This window comes from Tenrec ecaudatus, chromosome 1 (assembly GCF_050624435.1).
Source record: "Tenrec ecaudatus isolate mTenEca1 chromosome 1, mTenEca1.hap1, whole genome shotgun sequence".
Taxonomy (NCBI): domain Eukaryota; kingdom Metazoa; phylum Chordata; class Mammalia; order Afrosoricida; family Tenrecidae; genus Tenrec; species Tenrec ecaudatus.
In genome coordinates this window covers 247157427-247179193 of record NC_134530.1, presented here as the reverse complement: position 1 = coordinate 247179193, position 21767 = coordinate 247157427, and the positions used below count along the sequence as shown (strand labels likewise).

Here is a 21767-nt window from a genome sequence, read left to right as displayed (position 1 = left end):
TGGCCTTGAACGATGGCGCATGCTCCCAACTACGGAGCCACGGGTTCAATCCATCCAGCGAGTCTGCGGCTGCTGACATGGCGGCTGGCACCTGGGGAGCTCCCAGCGCTGCACAAACACGACTAACTGCTCCTCCGTCCACCCCCAAAAGATGGAGGAGGCGTGTGCAGACTGTTCAGGGAATCTGGGGAAGCGGAAGAGTGGCGCTTCCCATCTTACCGGGAGTTGCGGGTTGGATTGGGAATAGAGATTTCGAAAAGTGACCAGCGGCCCTCTGGCCTAGGACAGGGTGCGGGTCAGGTCCTCTTGCTGAGGGCCACTCGTCCTTTCTCTTCAGAACAAGTAGGAAGCGGGTCCCTGTCTTTGTCCTCTCTTTGGCAGGTTGTCCCGGTGTACGTGTCCCATTCTTGTTTATTGCTCATTAATAATGAAACTGGGTTCTTTTCTGTGCTGGCGGAGAGCTGGCCAGGGTTAGCAGAGACGGTGGTTTTAATGATGCTTCCCCAACCTCAAACCGAACGGGTGGAGGCAGTGCCCATTGAGGACAGCGAGGTGATGCCCTGCCTTCTTGTTCTGGCTCTCAGACCTTAAACAAGCGCCCTTTTTACATGCTTTATGCTTTTCGTTGGTGGTTTCTTTGTTTACAGTAGCCCCAAACATGTGCTGTCTTGCTCTGGTGTTTCTAAGCACCAAGAAGCCTGCTATGTCCCTTATAGAAAAAACAAGTGTGTTCGATACGGTTTTTTTTCCAGCTTGAGTTAAGAGTATTAATGTTAGGGCAAAGAATGTACGGATGTGCTTTATATAATTGATGTATGTATATGTATGGATTGTGATAAGAGTTGTATGAGCCCCTATTAAAATGTTTTAAAAATATATCCCAAAAAAAGAGTATTAATGAATGCACAACATTAACAAAGGTGGCTTTCAACAGAAACACATAAGCCAGATTATGTATTGACTGGTTGGTAAAAAACGTTGTGACCAGAGGCTTACAGGAATGAACTTAGGCCTGTATTTCCCCTGGAGGATGGCTCGGAATGGGCTGACTTTGTAGAGCAGAATTGCCGTGAATAATGAGAACTCACGGCATTTCTCTATTTGATACTGTAAGTATACTATAAGCAATGGGGAGTCATGAATTCTATGAGAAAAAGCGTAACTGGATCAGAGGTGTGCTTAGGAAAACCAGACTGGCCGGTTAAAACCGGAAAGAACTGTAAGCGAGATTAGATATAAAGCCATCACAATATTTTATCATAAAGAGGCCCTGTATGTAGCGGACCTAATGGCCCATGGCCCCATTCTACAGACTGTAAGCTAAGTCACTGGCCACTACATTGCATGTACATCTCCAGACATCCAGTTGAGGCGGGCACAAACAGTATACAATCCAGCTGTGCTAGTTGAGATGTTTCTCGTTCCTGGGAAAGCCTGCTCTTAGAAATGCCAAGGCAGTCCACAAGGCTCCCAGCCTGCGCCAGTGCCATGCTGTGAGGTTCACGAGGCCCCCAGCTGGCTTTAATGACCTTTGTTTCCAAAGAAAGGTATCTGGGGAATTGGAAAGGAAGAAACAAGTTGTGTTCGCAGAGGGTGGACATCGGGGACAGAAGGAATGGATTGCCTGCAGCCAACTAGCGGCTGTCTTATAAAACGCTTCATTGCCAAATGCATTGCAGGCCTGGGTTCTCACAAAGCTTGCTTGCAATAGAAAACTGGGACCTCAACTGAACATGCTTCCCCTGGTGATTCAGTATGGCAGTGGGCCCTCTCCTGACAGAGAACTGGCCAACAAAGCAAAGAGTCCTTGTCCAAGATCCATGGATATGCATAAAGTCTTAACCCACAGACATCGCAAGGGGGCTTCAAAAAGTTTGTGGGGAAATCCCATTATCTATTCATTCTCTTTGTCCACAGACTTTTTGAAGCTCCTTTGTGGGTGAGGTAAAAATGCCATTCTGAAGCAGAGATCCTGTCTTGTTCATTTACCCACAGTGCATTGCACATAATAGTAAATGCCTCTTGATGTGAATGTATATTTAACCAACTACATGAACAGTCTCAACTTGAGCATGGACAAAGTGGAGACCCCAAACCCACCTGCAAGACAATTGGACAGGCCCTCGCAGAGGGGCTGCATGAGGGCGGAATGGGGTTGGAGGTGGGGGGCATGGAGGATGAGGATTTCAGGGTGCAGTATAGCACTGATGAAACACATAACTATCCTCTGGTTCTTTAATATTTCCTCCTTTTACTGTGAAGGCTTATTTTTTACCTCATTAATTCATTAATACTGTTAGACCTTAACAGTATAACTTAATTACTTGTATATTCATCTGAGTAATTAAGATTGGTCAATGCAGGGATGCCAGGATGAATGACCCTTCAGAAATAGCAACAGAAGTAATGATTCTCTGAGGATACGGGAAGACAGGGGAAGGGGAATTGGGAGAAGGGGGAGCTGATAGTAATGATGACTGAATAACCCCACTAGAGGGGAGTGAATAACAGAATTGTAGGTGGATGGATATAGATTGGATGAGGCAATATGTGGGTATATATACCACAGGCTCAGGATGTGACTTCACATTCTTTCTTAATGGCAACCCTAGCAACACACACCTCCTCTCTCTTGTCTGCATTGCTTCCCAAAACTGCCTACTTGGTTGGTTCTGTCTGGAGTGCCCAACTCTTGATGATGGGCTATGAGGATTGGTGAGTTCCTCGTCTTATGAGTGTGAGTCCTCTACTAATGGAGATAATGAGCTTGTAAAGAATTAAAACATGATTCTTTTGCAACCCTGGCCTTGTGGAACGCTGGCCGTAGTCAGACTGCTTAATATGTGCGGCATTCCAGTCTCACAAAGGGCCAAATTCCATAAATCACTAATTCCATTCCCCAAGGATGGCTGCTGGGCCTGGAGGGCTTCCTGGGCCCTCTTCTGATCTCACCTTGTTACCCTTAAAGGGGCTAATTGTCTAAACTCCAAAGAAGGCCTTGGAAGTGGGGAAGGTGAATCACCAGTCTCCTCCCTCCTCTCCCACCTCTGCTCCTCTGGGAGTTGGTACTAAGCCAGGAGCTGGTGCCTGGCAGAACAGAGGCCAAGACTGAAGGGGGTGGGGGGTGCAGGCAGTAAAGACGGAATGTGCCAGCTTCATAACTTTGCCTGCAGCCATCCACATTCCACTGTTCTTGGACAAAGAAGGGTGACTGTGTACGGAGTGACTGCAGATGCGTGCAGTGAATCGGAATGCTGCCACTGTCCTGGTGACTCACACCAACACCATTTCACCGCTGGGGGCTGGCTTGCTCTGGAGGCCCAGCTGCCTTTGCTATAGAGGAATTTCATTCCCAAGAGATTCATTAATCCCCAAAGGTTCATTTGGCAGAAGATTATTATAGGCCTATATTCTTTAAATATTCATTATTCCATAAACAACAACGATGGCCCCAAATTGATTGTGGTGTAGCATGCACAAGTCTTTTTAATATATTTAAACCACTGAATTATATGGTACCCAAGTTACATGTCAATGAAGCTCTTATTGTGTTTTTAATTTTATAAATCAAGAGTCCTTAAAATAAGGAAATGGCTTGTAGACCGTGGGAACCAAAATCTTTCCACCTCAGAGCAGGGGAGGGAGTGTACTTTCAGAGTGGCAAACAAGATTAAGCCTTTAAGCCAATCATTTCAAAAGAAATAACCAAACTTTCGGTGCAATAGACCATATCGAGCAGGGTACGGATTTCAGGAAAAGCTTGTGCCCATTCAAAGTACTCTGCCGCCCACCCCACCCCCACCTCCGTTTCTTTGGTAATCAGTTTGCAGTTTGCTAATTTTATTGAACACCTAGGGTGCACCTGGTGTCACTGGGAAAGAAAAAAAAAACACTACCATCCAACTGGTTCTTCCTCCTCCTGGCGACCTTACACAAGGTCTCAGAGGCTGTAAATCTTTACTTGGAGAGATAGGCCAATTTTTCTCTGGTGGATCAGCTGGTGGGTTTGAACCAATACCCTACAGTTAGCAGCCCAATGCTTAGCCCATAAGCCACCAGAACCTATAAATAAAATTAAAGTTTAGAATCCGCCTGCAACGACAGTGGTCGAAAGACCACATATAAATAAACCAAAGCAAGGTCTCAGAGTCAAACAGACCTGAGTCTGTGTGCTGACTTCGACAGCTGTCTTATCTTGATCAAGTCGTTTGAGTCCTCTGGGTCCTCGTTTGCTCGTGGGGATAATACGGATCATGAGACGTCCCCCAGGTAAGTTGTAAAAGTGCCCAGCACCTTGCCTGATACACAGGTTCCCATTCCTACGGTGGCCCTACGTGGCCAGAGTAGAACTGCACTCTGTAAGGTTATAAAGGCTTTGGGAAACAAATCCCCAGGTGACTAGTTGGGATAGTTAAGGTTTTGTGTCAACTTGGCTGGGTCAAGATTCTCAAGGGTTTGGCAGTTAAGACCCAATAATCCCCCATGATGCAGTCTCATCAAGGGTATATCCTGCATCCAATAAAAGTTTGATTTTTGCTGGGTCTAAATCCTGCATCTGACTCATTGAGCTTAAGCCAATGGACTGACAGAGTGCTTGCCAATCCTTGAAGTCACCAGTGACCTGCCATCTAACCTGCCAACCTTGGATTCCTTTGCTTCTGTAGCCAAGCCTGTTGTCTTCCTGCTGATCTCCGAACATTTGACCCATGTATTTGGAACTTGTCCATTTCTACGACTGTGTGAGCCATGTCCTTGTTATAAGCATTCATACATTCATTTACTTCACTGGCATTGCTTTAGAGAACCCAGCCTAAGAGCATAGCCAAGCACTACACCTTTTGTGCCACCCAGAGACTCCTGACGCGCAGTAGGTATTCAATAAATGCTCACCTCTTCCCTGCAACAGAAGGAAGCCATGATGACATGGTGGTTAAAGCACGCGGCCATCTCTGCAATGAGGCATGCTTCATGAGAAGCTAATAATATTATTGTAGTGTTATATGTGATATTTTAAAAATACATTTTAAGGACCCATCGTCGTTTCTCAAATACTTTTACAAAATTGTCCCCTTTGAGAACGATGAGCAGTAACATGTACTGAGCGATTTATAATCAACTGCACACTTTACTAAGTTCATTCCAGCCTCGACAAGACGCTGCTAGAAGGTACATTCCATTGTGGCCCCTCTAGACGGGAACGCAGAGGCCATTGTCAGGTAGCATGTAGCAAGAGAGGGATTTGAGGCCAGATCTAGCTCCAGGAGCCATCACACAACCACGTCATCCTCAAAACAATCTATTGAGGAAGCAGGGCTAGTGTTTCCATTGCTCTGAGGAAGAAGCTGGACCCCACTATGAATGCGCGGTATAGTTCTTACCCTCTGTGATCGTAGTTAGAGGAGCCTTGTTTCCCAAAGCGGGCAAGGCCAGGTCCTGGGGGGTGCTGGAACAATCCAGAAGGCTGTGAAAGCATATACCTATATTTTATCCTGAATTATGAGCTATAGTAAAAAAAAAGTTGTTAATTGCCAGAGGGGCGCTGAGAAATTGTTTGATGGAACTAGATTTAGTCTCTGAAACCCTAGGGCGCAGTTCTATTCTGTCCTAAGGGTTGAAACCAACATGGTGGTGGAAGGTGTGGTTTGGGGTGGCATGCCCAATGGTGCTCTGGGCTAGTGTTGAGCGGCTAACTGCTAGACTGGAGGTTCGAACTCATCAGAAGCTCCAACAGTAACCCATGAGGCTGTTTGCTCCAGTAAAGAGATCGGGTCACTGAAACTCCCTGTAAGGTCCGAAAGCCTGTGGGAAAGGGGGGGGGGGGTATTGAAGGAATTGCTCGTCTTTGTTATGTTAGTGAGACAGGATTAGTGTTTGAAGTACATCTCTTTTGAGATATGAGGAGCAGCTTAAGGCAGGTTGAGAAGCAGCCCAGGAGGGAGGGAGATGCCCAGACGCAGGAAAAGCGCCCAGAAGCGGCAGCTCAAAAGCAGCGGAGCCCTTCCTCCAGGGTGGACGGACGAACCGGCCGCCTGACTGCTGGCTGCCAGCTTCCAGACCAGGTCCCAGTGGATCCCAGCGCCCCACGCGTGCTATTTGTCACAGCAGCACGCTGTAAACCGAGGCAAGGAGAAATCGTTTCCGGAAGTTCCCTCGCGAAGCGTGAAACCAGGTGGGTGACACCTAGTCCTCGGGCCCTCTCCCCCTCCCCCACTGCCCCTGGCAGCTTCCCGTGCCCGGTGTCCAACGCGGCCTTCCATTGGAGAAGGTGGGGGAGGGCTTGTCTGCCTTCCCAGGAAGGGCGTGGGGAGGTTGGGGGACTGGGTGCGGGCTCCCCGGGCCCCCACCCTGCGGAGCTGGCAGCCCAGCTAAGCCCTTGGCGCCCCACGGTGGCTGCGGCGAAGGCCGGGCCGCGGGGCGGGCGTGTTGGCGCCTGTTGGGCCGGGGCTGTGCTTCGGCAGGAGCTGGCACCCCTGCGCGCCGCCCGGCAGGCCGCCCGTCTATCTCCCCGGCCGCAGCTGGGCTGCCCGCGCCTCCGACGCCGGCGGGAGCGGCGGGCTCCCGAGCGCGGTCCCCGTGGCAGGGTTGTGTGAGCCGCAGATTAGGAGGGTGGACCCCGGCAGGGCGTGCAGGGGAGGCCCGCCCGGGCTGCCAGGCTGCCGCCGCGACCTCCTGGCACAGGCGTCCCCTCCCCGCGAGGTCCCCGCGCGGAGACCCGCTGGCCAGCGCTGGGGCTCAGGCCGCCAACGCCTGCCGGTCGGCAGGTGGTCGGAAAGGGGGGAAGACGCGGAAGGAAGGCCGAAAGGAATCGAGGGGCCAGACTACAGAGGAAGAAAGAGGCTAAAAGTTGCCGCTGACCTGGCTTCAAATGTGTGGAGCCCCAAATCTCAGGCCCTGCTTTGACTGTCAAAACTTCAGACTCCACGCCCTGGACATTTTATTGCATTGTCATGAGTGTTTGCGGGGCTAAATTCCATGATCGGGTCATTCCGCCCGTCACATATACACATGGTGGTGTGGTGGCAGGGTTAACAAAATCACCAGCCCCACGGGGCTTTCTACTCCCCTAAAGAGTGAAAGCCTTGGAAACTCACAGGGGCAGTTCTACCTTGCCCTGTAGGGTCGCTATGGAGCCGGCATCAACTCGAGGTTAACAAAGTATTTGCCACCTCCACCGCGTTCACCTGAAAGTGCAGGAGCATTCCCCGATTTCCCATCACCCTGACCAGGGTCCCCGATGCACTGAAATGTCAAATAGTGACTGTTCTTTCACACCCTCTTCCCTGCAGGTGTCTCCAGGCTCCTAGGCTCAGAAGCTCTCCCAGTGGGAGAGCTGTTTGCCCTAAAGCAGGTGTGTCCCTCCTGCCTTCTAGAGCAGCCTTGCTGTTTCGCTTCCCCCACGCCCAAGTCCCTATCCTTTCTCCTCAGCACCCCCCCATCTACCCCCTATCATGTCATATTCTCATCCTGCCCTCCACCCTCACTTCTCATGTGGCTTTTAAAGTCGCTGCTACCTTTCAGCGGGGAGATTAGGGATAAAACTTCCCATATGTTTCCTGTATGGCTTCTCAGAACACCCAGTGGTAAAGGTTGGGGGGTGGTGAGAGAGCACGGGTCTTTTTCAATTCATTGTTTCTATCGAATTTAGCAGGAAATGTAAGGGGGCGGTGCTTCATAAGTGCCTGTACTCCATTCACCGGGCTAGGAGCCCTGGGGGCATAGGGCTTGCCAGTGGGGCTGCTAACCACAGGGACAGCCGTTCTGAAGCACCAGCCTCTCTGCAGAAGAAAGACAAAGCTTTCTCCTCTTGTCAAGAGTTAGCCTTCCAGGCCGTGAACCAGGTACCATCCTCTCTGCATGTGTCTTGAAGGCCACTTTGGTGGAAGGATCCTCCGGTCAACTGGGATCAGCTTTTCAAGAGAAAGGGAGGGGAGGATGACAGCTTAATGGCTGCCATGCAAAGGTATGATGAGGTCTCCCAGGACTGGCAGACATTCCAACCAAAGAGATGAGGGAGACATGGGAAAGCCAAGTCAGGAGCGGGAAAGGGACCTTACACCTCTTGGAGAAGGCAAATGCATGTCTTCTGGTAGAAAGGGGGCAGCTCTGTTAGATAGCTGGATAGGGAGTTGTCCCTCTCTGTGCCAAGGCGCCCCCTAAAGGAGATTGCTGCAGAGAATCAGGCGAGTCCACCATAAAGACTAAAGGGCCTGGGCATATTCAGGCTCTGAGCCAGGAAGAGGTGAGGTACGCCTAGGTGGAGGGTACACCTGGATTGGCCCAATCTAGGCCAGGTGTGCTTTATTCAGCCAAGGAGTCAACCAGTACCATCTACCATGCCTCCCTGCCGCAGGCCCCAAATCCCTGGAGACCACTCTCTCTTTTCCAGGGGCTCCTTAAGATCCCGCGGGCCGAGCTGTGCTCTCTCTCTCTCTCTCTCTCTCTCTCTCTCTCTCTCTCTCTCTCTCTCTCTCTCTCTCTCTCTCTCTCTCTCAGTTTACTGTAATGCCTGACACTGCTTCTATCCTTGATAAAAACTCACTTGGATCACAAACGAGGCTTCGGCGTGAATTCTCTCAAGTGCGAAGCCAAGGATCGAGGTACTTCTCACCCAAGAAACCTAACAGTTCTACTCTGTCCCACCGGGTTGCTATGTGTTAGAATTGCCTCCAAGGCAGTGATTCTCTTGGCTTTCTCCTTGCCTCTTCTCGGCCCTCCTTGCAGACTATGACTCCACTCTTGCCACCGCCCAGGAAGGCTGGGTCTTCTGCTCCATAGTTGCCTCTTCTCTCTCTTTGGAGTTTCCATGCGACTTTCCACAAGGAGAGACTTTCGCTGGCCAGCTATAGCCTCACGGAGAATTTCCTGACTGCGCTCTCAAGCCACAGGTTTCACCTCGGGAGTTGTGGGTATAGCCCCTACATCCCATTCCTTCAGGCTAATGTGGTGATTGCTAGCTGTTAGTCCCAACCCAGGCCTAAAACGGTGCCACCTCCTGGTCACCTGGCCTTTATTTCTAGGCGCTCTGCTGGAACTTGTTCAGCAGCACAGCAGCTCACAAGCCATCACCGACACACAAGGGGTAGCTGGGCATGACGGGAGTAGAATTTTACCACTGACCCACCAGGGACCTTACTCGCAAGCTGACAAAATGGTTTCGTTCCCCCAGCTCCCCAGGACCCCAAGAAGGCAAGGGCTTCAGTGTCTGGATGTCATGCTCAACCACTCCCCCTGGATACTGTTCAGAAATGGTATCCTGAAGGAAGACCCTTTTCTGACAAACTGTCCTAAAAAAAGGATGTCTTACTGGAGAATGCAATAAGGTCAATGAACAAGAGCGAGGCCAGGAAGGAGATGGATTGACAACTTGGCTGCAACAATAGGATCCAACAGAACAATTGTGAGGATGGCACAGGGTGGGTCAGGGTTTCATTCTGTGTCCTGGGGTCAGTATGAACCAGAACCAACTGGAAGGAAGACACCTAACAGCCCTGAACACGACACAGAGGTCCCTCTGCTCAGCTGCCTTCCACCACACGCCCTGACACAGCCCTCCAGCTCCGTTGCCCTCTGCCTTACCTTCTTGAAATCTCCCTTTCAAGGTCGCCCCTTCCAGGAACAATCTTCCAGGAGAGTATCTCTTTACAGACAAATTCTGTACCAGAGCTTTAGGATACGACTCTTGATATTTCGGAGGCAGGGACAAACTAGGCCTAATTCCTACACTACTCCTCTCTGGCTACCTGTGTGACATTGGGTGATTTGCTTATATTACTGTAGACCCTAGTTTCCCCGTTTTAAAACTGGAAATGATAACATTAGTGCTTACTATGAGTCAGAATCAACTCAGTGGCAGTGAGTTTGGATTTTTTGGACCTTATAGTGTTGTTGACAAGATTAAACAAAATTATATGAGCAGAATACCTTTTTTTAAGAAGAATTCTTAAAGTGTCTTCCATGAAACAAATCTTAAGGAAATATATTTAGTAATAGAACAGCCACGCATCACCCACCTCAAAAGTATTTCTGTTCACACCCTTGCCTCACTTATGGGCTGGTTAGGTTCCAAAGATCAGGTCATTCTGCAAAATTGGCATTATGCAAAAATGGAGGATGACTACATCATTACATAACTGCCAATCCATTGACGATCATGGCCCACTCAAGCCAACACATACTGCCAGCTTTTGTCCTGCCATACATACATGTTTAATGCACAAACAGTTGGACAGCAGTTTTTGATTGTGGTAAATTCAAGGTGTCAGGTAATGAGATAGTGGATAAAGGAGAAGATGTATAACTAATTAAATGTAATGTAGAGCAGAATGCATCACTAGTCGTATGTGAGATTGAAGCACAGTGTTTTCTGGGAGAAGAGGAGTAGGAGGAAGATTCATCTCACCAGGACTCGAGGGCACAGCAATAGAGGTGGCACTTGAAAAAGGCTTTGAAACACTGGTAGGTCTGTGATCAGTGAACGCAGGTGGTACATTCGAAGAAGAAGTAGGAGGGGAGGCACAGCACAGAATTAGATGAAGGTGGGCAATGAACAAATACTGGAAGTTTCCTCGGGGTCCAGCTGTCAGAGGAAATCAGTCTCTAACAACCCGGCGATACTATATAAAGGTTACAGTAAAGTCATAGAAGATAAAATAAAGGAGTCAGACACATTTCATGGTAGCATGCTCACCTCCAGGAGGGCCATGATCTCAGCAGTCAGGTCTGCGCAGAGAGAGAGGGAGTATATTTCCACTCCGGCTTATATACATTTAGGGGACGTGCAAGCCCCCCCTGATTTCAGGTAACCACATACATAACAGGAAGGGGCTGTACAATAGACACGCGGAACAGAAAGGGAATGAAATGGGGTATACATGTGACAAGATGTGCGTATCCTAGATTCAAGATGGCAGCCTAACCTTGTTCCTAAAGTTAGCTTGACCTTGTCTCTGGGCTCTCCTTCAGGGAAACAATCCACTACCTTATTAGCAGGTAGTGGGCCCCACCTATGGTGGGGCAGACCATAGGGTGTGATTGCTCTAGATGGCTGATCCCCTCGGGGAGATAACCTCTAAGAAGCTGACCAATCACCATGCGCTTCCTAGGCCCGGCATACAATATGGAGGACAACCTGGGGGAAAAACTTTTTGCATCCCACATCCAGCCTTCCTTCCTCTTTCCCAACAGCCCCATCTCCAGTTAGGTACCCACAAATGGGAAATGTCTGATGAAAAAAGGAACTTTGCACCAGGTAACCAGTTAGGGACCCATCCCACTGGCCACCTGAATTGGGAACGGGTAGGCATATGACAAACAAGTCATCAGCTGCAAGGTCGGCTATCTTTCTTCTCTGGTGACAGAAACAAAGACACAGGAAATCCAAGGGCAGCTGTCTTGGGACCATGAGATCAGACAAAAAGAAACTGGAACTTTAGGGACACTGTTGAGTTGCTGGGTCATTTTGCCTGAAGCACACACTGACTGACATATGGGACATTTTCTTTTATTCTAATGATTCTGATGAATTCTGGGAAAAGCCAGGTGAACTAAGCTTTCCTGTTTATTAAGTCAAAGTAATAACCCCAAGACAGGTATAGCAGGAATTGTGGGTACATGAAGAGTTGTAAAATAAACGAAAACTAGAAAGGCATGAGAGAGCGATCTCATGAAAGGTTTTCCCTAAGGCCCCTGCTATGGTACTGGACTTTCTGTAGGGATGGGGGAGGATGCTGAAAACTGCTAAGGTGGCATGGTCAAATCTGTTCTGGGAAACTAACTTTCATAGCAGAAGGCACCACAGATTGGAAGGGAAAGAAATTCTAAACAAAAACAAACAAAAAAAATGAAGGACTCTATTTTGACCATTAATGAGTCTTAGAAAAGGACATTTTTATCAGACATCCCCAGAAGTTGGCATTGCCTGGAGTGGAGAGGAGTAAACAAGCAGAGAGTCCTATGGTGACTTCTTATCAGTACCAAGGCCCTTCCCGCTCCCCTCCCTCCGTTTACAGTATCGAGCAGAGGCTCGTCTTAATGTATTGCAACAGCTCAAAATGCTATCCAGTTGTCTTAGGAATTTCAAAACAGGGGCTTGTTTTCGTTCAAAATTTAAAACAGATGTTATTTTAATTGACCTTTTTTTTTAAACCAACAACATTTTAAGGAACAGGAAGAATACACTCCCAAAAAACAATCTATGAGGGTCCTTCAGAAGCTTTCTAGAAAAAAATTCCATTGTCTTTTAATTCTATTTTCCCATGAACTCTAAGTACTCTCATATAACAGAGTTTCCATTCCCCAAAGCTTATGAATCATGGATCTAAGCTGTCTGGGTTCCCAGCCTCCCTGGCAGTGGACAGTGTGTGAGACACCAGAGCCTGTGGACAGGGAGGGACAGGGCTCAGAGCTCCAAGGCTCAACCCTTTAGGGCCACATCGAGTTGAGATGCCCCCGAGTCTATTTCTGTCCCAAGTGACAGAGTAGAACTGCCCCAAGGGTTTCCTAGGCTGTAATCTTTACGGAAGACAATGGCCTGGAGCCCCTGGTTAGACTGGAACCACCAATCTCTCAGTCAGCCACTGAGCTACTAGGGCTCCCTTCAGACCCACACAGACATCTAGATCTCTGGGTGCAATGTCAGCAGCTTTGTTTTCTCTTATTGCGTCCAGAAAGGAGCTTTCTTCCCTGCTTGGGGTGATGATGGCAGGGTGGCGAAGGTTTCGCATCATCCGTGTCTCTTCCAAGCCTTGGTCTTGGAGGTCTTGACTGCATTGTCAGGAGAGACCAGACCCTGGAGAAGGACATGAGGTTTGGTAAAGTCGAGAGGCAGTGAAGGAGAAGACCCTCAAGGAGATGGATTGACGCAGTGGGAAAGCCAGTGCTTCCTTCTGATGTGTGTAAGGTTGCTATGGGCCAGACCGACTTGATGGTACCCAGCGTGTCTCTCGGCTCCTTCCCCTGTGCTGTCTGTGTGCACGATAAGCTGGCTTTCCACTGGCTGACTGCCACCTGCATTCCAAACCCACAGCTTCCTTTGCCCAGCTCCAAACACTTCCCTTGTCAGCTTCCTGTTTTTGTCAGCTCCTTGCACTTTTTCAGAAACAAGCGCCCAGGTTTGCAGTCACTCTGCTTGTTGTTCACTTAGGCCCTCTTCAACACAGAGGGCAGAGAAGCTTCTCCCCAAGGCTTTCTCTTTTTTAGAAGTAGACCTGCCAAAAAAACCAACCAGAGGCTTCCAATCCAGAGAGACTGATAGGAGATTTCACCCATTACTGGCTTCCTGTGAACCAAAAGAACTTTCGAGTTGAGTCAGAGAGGAGAAGCCAGCCCAGCCGTGATCCGTTTGTGTTCCTAGGAAATGTCAGCCCGCTGGCTTCTGCTAGTGCCGCCGGGGCTAGCCCTGGAGTGTCCCTGTGTGGTACAAATGCGTTAACACCGCCAGCCCCTCGCTGAAAGGTGGCGTTGTAGTCTACCCCAGAGACCCAAAGCCCTCCTGATTGACTTCTGAGATACCAGCCGTGGAAAACCCTACAGAGCACATTCAACTCTGACATCCATGGGGTCCGACATGAGTCAACATCAGGACAAATGCTCCTGAGAGAGCAAGGACCGGAGGCCATTCTCGTGGTTTCCTCTTTCCAGGGAGTGTAGCCGTGGCAACAACAAGCACAGGCCCAACACGGCTGCCCTTGAGATGAGGGGCGCAGATAGGCCTGAATCAGGCGATGCCAGGGATCCCCGGAGAGGCACGGGTGCTTCCAGATCCCCTCTTCCATTCCTCCTCCTCTCCACGGGGTCTTCTGAGCTGTGAGCGAGACTGCCGCCATCGCTGTTTGGGTCGGCTGTGTTGAAGAAGAATCAGTTTTGCTATACATGTTAGTGTACGTTTTGACTGTTTCCAAGGGGTCAATGAGCGTTGGCCATGTGGTTTACTAGTTGAGCCCTGCTCAGCGTGGAACTGACCCAGCAGCTTTGATAGGGAGTGGTCAGTTGGAAAGCAGATCCCAGGATCATGAGTTGCTGGATTCTTCTCTTCTGCACTCACTGCTCCCTCCCATCGAGAGTGACCGTCTCACAAAGCTGCAGGGGCAGTTCCACCTTCTCCCACAGACGCCATCAGTGAACACCAACTCCATGAGAGTGAATTGTGCTTTTGCTTTTTTTTCCCCCTTTGGGCTTATGCTTTTTGTACTTACTGTCTTATATAGCTTTTTGTAGCCTGTCATGGATCGTCAGAATTACCACCCACCTGCATGTAATATTGAGTCCCGTACTGTCGTTAAGAAGTTATCATAGACAGCATTTGGGAAATTGGGGTCATTCAAAACCCGCTAAGCAGTTTGGTTCTGTTGGATGCTCCATGCTCCGTTGGCTACGCTAATAAACAGGGTTTTTTTTTTCCTTTCTCTGTTCCACTAGACACGGTTATCAATTAGGCTCATTCGCTCTAGGGTACAGGCCTTTTACTGGGGGTAATAGTCGGAAGATTCTTCCCTCAGCTTTTCCTTTGAAGATGTAACTACGGGTTGAGTTCCTCACACGCTAATGTGACGCAAGTGTGGTGCACTCATTTCTCTCCCTGCCAGGAAGGGCAGCAGGAGAGCACTGGCAGGTTGAGGGAAAGGCAGATGGGAAAGATGGTTACATAATACACCAAAAGACGATCAGGCCAGGAGAGTTCTGCTGAGGACCAGGCGAGGCCCCAGGGCCAGGTCATGCCAGAGCCCCGGGCCCCTCTGTTATGGCCCTTGTTACTGTTGTTGCCCTGTAGGGTTGCTTCTGACACAGAGCAACACTGCAAACTAGAGAAATTCCCCATGGGGTTTTCTATGCTGTAGTCTTTATAGGAGCACATTGCCAGGCATTCTCGCCCACAGGATAGCTGGGAGGTTTGAACCGCTGACCTTTTGTTTAGAAGCCAAGTGCTTAACTGTTGTGCCTCCAGGACTTCCTGCCATGACGCTCCTCTGATGATGTCTGCTGACTCCAACACCCGCTTGGCATGGTCCAAGGAAAACAACATGCACAAATGCTGCTTAATAAATGCATCAGGATAACCACACCGTGCCCAGAATAATAGGGTGGATGCATCTTCTAATGGCTGAGTCTATTATATACCTCATCTCATCTTCACGGCAGCCCTAAGAAATACCGTCCTCCTGATTCTAGACATGGAGGATAAAGATCCAGCAAGTAAATTTGACCCAAACTTTCTGATTCAAAATGCATTACTTTATAACTAATAAGAACACTGACAGTACCTTGGACAAGCTGATCTGTCTTGGAAGAAGTAAGGCCAGCATAATCCTTAGAGGCCAGGATGGCAAGACTTCATCTTACATACTTGGAATATGTTGTCAGGAGAGATCCGCCCCTGCAGCAGGACATCATGCTTGGTAAAGAATTGGGGCTAGGTAGAGAAAAAGAGGAAGGCCCTTAAGATGGATGGACACGGTGGCTGCAACAGTGGGCTCAAGCATAGGAACAATTGTGAGGATGGCGCAGGACTGGGCAGTTGCACATAAGGTCGCTACGGGTCAGAACCTAACAACAACATCACTAAGTCCTAGATTTTCAAATGAGATGTAATTCACATGACACCACACTAAAGTACTCAGTAGTTTTTAATACAAGCACTGAACTGTGCAACCATCACCACTAGTTCCAGAACATTTCCATCACACACACCCCAAAAAGAAACACTACACTCAAGACCTGTCGGTCAGTCCCAAGTCCTTCCTTGCCCAATAACATGGTGTGTTAGTCTGGGTAGACTAGAGAAACAAATCCACAGAAACTCATGTACCTAAGAGAGAGTTTTATATAAAGGGTAAGTGTACATTAAGAAAGCATCCCAACCCACTGCTGTCCAAGCCCATAAGTTCAACATTAGCCCTTATGTCTGACACCAATCTACAAAGTCCTCCTCAATTTCACAAAGCACATACAATCATGCCGACTGCAGGAGGAAAGTCAAATCAGTGAGCTTGTAAGCATCTCAGTGCTGGCCGGGGTCTCCGTGCAGCTGCTCCAGCACCCGTGCTGTACCAGGGTAGGTTCATGCGGCCTGTCCGCAGGGATTTCTTGCAGGAAGTAAGCCTTGCCAGCTGAAACAGGGAACTGGCTAAGGCAGCTGCATCCTGGTCCGACCATCAGAGCGCAAGAGACCCAAGGAAACAGAAAGGTGAGGCTTACTGAGCCATTTATCTCTCAGACCTTCAATTAATCCCACATGTGTTTATCGGCCAGCTTGGCACAATAAACCTTAATTATCTCACTTGTCAATCACTAATTCACTTTCTGTCTCTACAAAATTAAATGGATTTTCTATTCTGAACACTTCATATGAATGGGATCATACAATGATTGTATCTGATTTCTTAACATAATGTTTTCAAGGTCCACCCAAGTAATAGCATTTATCAGTATTTCATTCTTTTCTAACACCAAAATTATTCTATTACATGGATAGACCACACTTTGTTTATCCATTTGTCAGTTGATGGCCATTTGGATTATTTCCACTTTTTGCCTATTATGAATGATGCTAATATAAACATTTGTGCTCGTGTCTCTGTGAGAAGATATTGTGATGATAATTTCTCCTGTAAAAATTAATTCCAAACTAGTCCCAAGGAGTTAGAATAGAAATCGAAGATGTCCCAAATGTCCAACTCTTCCAAGATGCTGGTCTGCTCCATGTCCTCCCACACTTCTCCCGTGATCATATTCCCTCACATCCCCGGGTTCTCAGATGTGTTGCACCAGTCCAGAGCCTCACATATTGGTGGGTGCTGTGCAGTCCGAAATCTGACAGTCAGGCAGAGGCTAGCCAAGTGCCAGGGCCAAGCCAGAAGCCAAAAATGTTGGAAAACCATGCAAGTCTTCTCGATTCTACCAAAGCTCAGTTAAGAAATAAAAGGTCTGGCTTTCCAGGTGATACATATATGGTAGAGTCAGCATTTATATATGCACTCCGAAAGAGGATAGCTTAAGTCATGCCATCTACTTACTAAAGTGGATTCTTAAATTTGCTCCCAAGGAAATTAAGGATGTGGTTAGGCCCCCATGCTCCCCTAAGGTCAGGTCTCAATCCCACCCCACGCTGTCTATCAGCATAAATAATGTCATCCAAACCCGCTCCCTGGGGGTCAGACAACAGAAAAGTGGGTGAAGGGAGACATCAGTCAGTGTAAGACATGAAAAAATAATAATTTATAAGTTATCAAGGGGTTGGGAAGGAGAGAGGGAGGGGGAAAAGGAGGAACTGATACCAAGGGCTCAAGTAGAATGAGAATGTGTTGAGAATGATGATGGCAACAAATGTAAAATGTGCCTGACACAATGGATGGATGGATGCATTGTGATAAGAGCTGTATGAGTCCCCAATAAAGTGATTTTTTAAATGTCCTCCAAAATAGGACCATAACCACAGCATATTAAGTCTAGAACCATAATATGTCGTATAAGGAGTCATGGCTAGAAGGGCCATGCTAATTGACCATAACTCAGAAATGTTTCCAGTTCTCTTGGTAATTCCTAGAATTTTTTTATATAGTGAACATACAGATAAGTTTAAAACAAATGAGTGTCTGTCAAGGTATTGAATTAATTCTAATATATTGATAATGCCTGTTTTCAATAAGGATTCGCGGCACTTACTTCACCACTCTGAGTATCCTTCACTGTACTTGAACCAACCCAAACTGCCATCAAATCGATGCTGACTCATAGCGACCTTATAGGACAGGATAGAACTGCTCCTGTGAGTTTCCAAGACAAACTCTTTTGGGGAAGAGAAAGCCTTGTCTTTCTTTCTCCCTTGGAGTGGCTGGTGGTTTCAAACAGCTGACCTTGCAGTTAGCAGCCCAACATATAACCACTATGCCACCAGGATTCTACAGTACCCATTATATGAGCCATCTCATTCCACAACTCCATTCTAACTAGTGTCTTATGTGGAAACAACTGAATACTTCTGCCGGCTCCCAGGCTGAACTGAAAGCACTAGGGCTGATCATGGACCATCGCTGGCCAGCAACAGAGAAAAGGGTCACTCATGAATGTTCTCCCCCAGAGACCCACCAGTGACAGAGCGGACCAACCACATACTCCTTAGTAGGGGGTAGTTGGTAGATGTCAAAAGACTGAGTTAGTGCCTAAAAGCAAAGACACCCCTGTAAGGAAAATCCTACTAGGGAATTTTAACCATTGAGAAAGAAACCCAACCCATTACCTCACCCCTTATTCCCGGACCCATCGCCCACTGCCTCCTTTACTAATGACCCTGTCTGCCCTAGAAATCCCTGCATATTCCCTTTCTATGACCTTGCTTGTGAGGATAAAGTATAAAAGCTATGCCCACCCACCGTTTTCCTATTTCACGTTTTCCAAGAGTGCTGCCTGGTCAGTATTTTGCTGTTACACCCCTGACAGAGCCTGGTTTCATCCTGAGCCATATGCCATCAGAGTACTCTACATTCACTTTCTGACCACCACGCTGCAACGTGAAGTCCCAGGAGACAGGAAATGCGTTGTTCGGACCTGGAATCAATCCTGTCTCATAGTGAGATCCTAACAGGCATCCTCAAACTATGGCCCGCAGGCCCCACAAGACCTGCCAAGGACATTTATCCAGCCCACCAGGCATTTTTGCCCCATTTTGTTCTTTACTTCAAAATAAGATATGTGCAATGTGCACAGGAATTTGTTCATAGTTTTTTTAAACTATAGTCTGGTCCTCCAACGGGTCTGCGGGACAGTGAACAGGCCCCCTGTTGAAAAAGTTCAAGGACCCCTGTTAGCACAATAGAACGAAACACTGCCCGGCCCTGCCCCAGCCTTAGCACTGTTCCTATGCTGCACCCATTGGTACAGCAATCTCACTGACGCCCTTCTTTTTGCTTCCTCTCCTGTTTAGCAGGCACAGTGTCCTTCTCCAGTGATTGGGCTCTCCTGACAACAGGTCCAAAGCATGTAAGACGAAATCTCGCAAGAGATAGGCTGATGTGAAACCTTCGCCACCCTGCCTTTAAGGAGCACTGTGGACGCACTTCTTCCAGGACAGATCACTTTGCCCTTTAACCAGCCTGTGGCACGTTCAGTACTCGTCAAAGGCTCATAGATTCTTCATTATTCTTTGTCTCATGCCCGGCGTTCACATGTGCATGAGGCAATTGAAAATACATGGCTTTGTAGCCCAGAGCAATCCCTTGGTAATCTGGGAGGCCTAGAGAAGCAGGTTATTTACAGGAAAGATAGATGGGGAGGAGCATGCACACTGAATACACAGGAACACAAACAAAGAAGGATAGGTGAAGGATAAGGGTAGACACAAAGCATAAGGCTAAACATAAGGAAGTTCCCTCTCAAGACTAGGATATGTAAATTTTAAAAATATAAAAACCTCACTGCCATGGAGTCAGTTCTGACTCAGAGCAACCCAATAGGGCAGAGGAGAACTGCCTCAGTAGGTTTCCAAGACTGTAACTCTTTACAGAGTAGAAAGCCAAGTCTTTCACCCTGGGAACCAGGGTGGTTTCAAACTACTGACCTTGTGGTTGGCAGCCCATCACATAACCAGGGCTCCCTAGATAGGCAAATAGGACAGAGCCATCTCCTTTGTCCTCCCCAATTCAGGACCTGGCTGCCTTTACCATGAAGCCTTTGACAAAGATTTTGCTGAAGTCACTGTTTATGCTTATCTCATCTTTTGTAAGAACCAAAGCACTACCAAAAATGAGGGGGGGGGGGGGTGAGCAGTAGACCCGGTGGTGATTGCACAACTCATTTTAAAGGCCATTTAACTATGGGGGGAGGGGAATGCTCTAAGAGTTATGTGGTGGTGATTGTACAATTCCCCTGATATGAATGATTGAACCATTAAATTGTATGATATGTAAATTATGTACCAGTCAAACTGTTGGAAAAATAAAAACCAAAAACAAACAAAAAGAACTAATTGTGTATAGCCCTGGTTGTGTGTCAGTCTGTTTCTCTGTTTCTTATCTCTCACTTTTTTTTTTTTTTATGAAGCAGATTTGCCAAAGCAATCTGCAGGTTGATTCCTTGATTGCTCATCTATGGATGTTGATGGTAGATCCTAGCAGAATAAAATCTTGATAACTGCAGTATTTCCCCCATTTATCATGATGCTGTCTTTTTATCTAGTTGTGAGTGGTTGTCTTTTATTTTTGGGGGGGGGGTGTTTTTTGTTTTACTTTCTGTTGAAGGGTAATCCAAAGTGAAGGCTATAGTCTTTAATCTTCACCACTAAGTGCTTCAAGTCCTTTTTGCTTCCAGCCAGTAAACAACAGTGGAGAATCTCAATATTATCAGGCAGAACAAGGCCAGAGGCCATTAATTTTCATATGCAAGTTCAGGTTGAAAGTGAAAAAAATTAAAGCAAGTTCACGAGAGTCAAAGTATGCCCTTGAGTATATCCTACCTGAGTTTTAGGTCTCTTATCTCTCACTTTTATTTGACATGCTGAATAAAACATGGTTTTCTCCTCCCTGTTACAATCTTGTGATGATTTCCCCTAGAAGAAGAAGACATACACACACACACACAAGCGCAAAAAAAAAGAAAAAACCTACTGATATCAAAATCAATTCCACCTCATGTTGAACTACAGAGTTTGCAAGGCTACAGATCTTGACTTGAAGAACTCCTCTTTCTCCCGCGGAGAGGCTGGTGGGGGTGACTGTGAAGCTAGCAGTTAGCAGTCCAATTCGTTCCTGACAGACGGACAAACCAACCAAACTCACTGTCATCGGTCGATTCTGACTCATAGTGACCCTAAAGGACAGGCTGTCACAGAGTGGAACTGTAGAAATCCCTGTCCTTCTCCAGAGGAGCTGCTGGCCTTGTGGATCACGGCCCCAACAGAGAGCCTACAAGACACAAGAGGAGGTAAGAGACAGAAGCCCCGAGGAACCGACATTTCTGAGTTATTGAGAAGAAGGCAAAATCTCTGATGATTCAGTAGGTGAGTGATCAACAGACTCCTGACCCTGAGAGGACAGGCGAAGGAGTCCCTGGGATCACATGAGACTTTTTTTTAACATGAGCTTATTTAATTCCTTACTTTCCAGATTATGTTGCACTGTACATGAAAAGAACACACTTTACCACTTAGTTAACATCTCTCCCCATGGAGAGCTCCTAAATGCCTTAGAGTTGACTAGGTGGATAGAGAGATGCTGTTGTTCTTAAGTACCATCTAGTTGGTTCCGACCCATAACGACCCTATGCACAAGAGAGTGAAAAACAGCCCGGTCCTGTGTCCGCCTCACAGCTCCTTGCATGATCCCATTGTTGCAGTCGCTGTGTGAATCATCGCAAGGAGAGCTTTCCTCTTCTTTGCTGGCCCTCTACTAAACATGATGTCCTTCTCCAGGGACCGGTCTGTAAGACCCAGTCTTGCCATCCTTGCCTCTAAGGAGCACTCTGGCTATCCTTCTTCCAAGAGAGAGAAATAAATAGACAGAGGTAGATAGACAGACAGCTGCCTTCCTCTCTATTCCAATTCATCATGCACAGCAAAATGAAGCATTACCCGGGACCATGTCGTCCTCACAACCGCCAGCACGCTCAAACCCATGTGTGGCTCTGGTACTAAGCCATCTATCTCACTGAGGGTTTCCCTGGCCTTTGCTGGCTCTCTGCCTCACCAAAACCAAACTCACTGCCATGGAGTCAACCCCCTAGGACAGGATAGAAGTGCCACAGGGAGCTTCTGAAACTGTAACTCTGTACAGGAGTAGAAA

General features: G+C 47.7%; 1 long non-coding RNA gene across 1 annotated transcript in view; it reads right to left on the bottom strand.

Annotated features, from left to right (window-relative positions):
• LOC142425504 (uncharacterized) overlaps positions 1-21767 on the bottom strand; it is a 256874-nt gene that overhangs the window by 164454 nt on the left and 70653 nt on the right. The window lies entirely within an intron of this gene.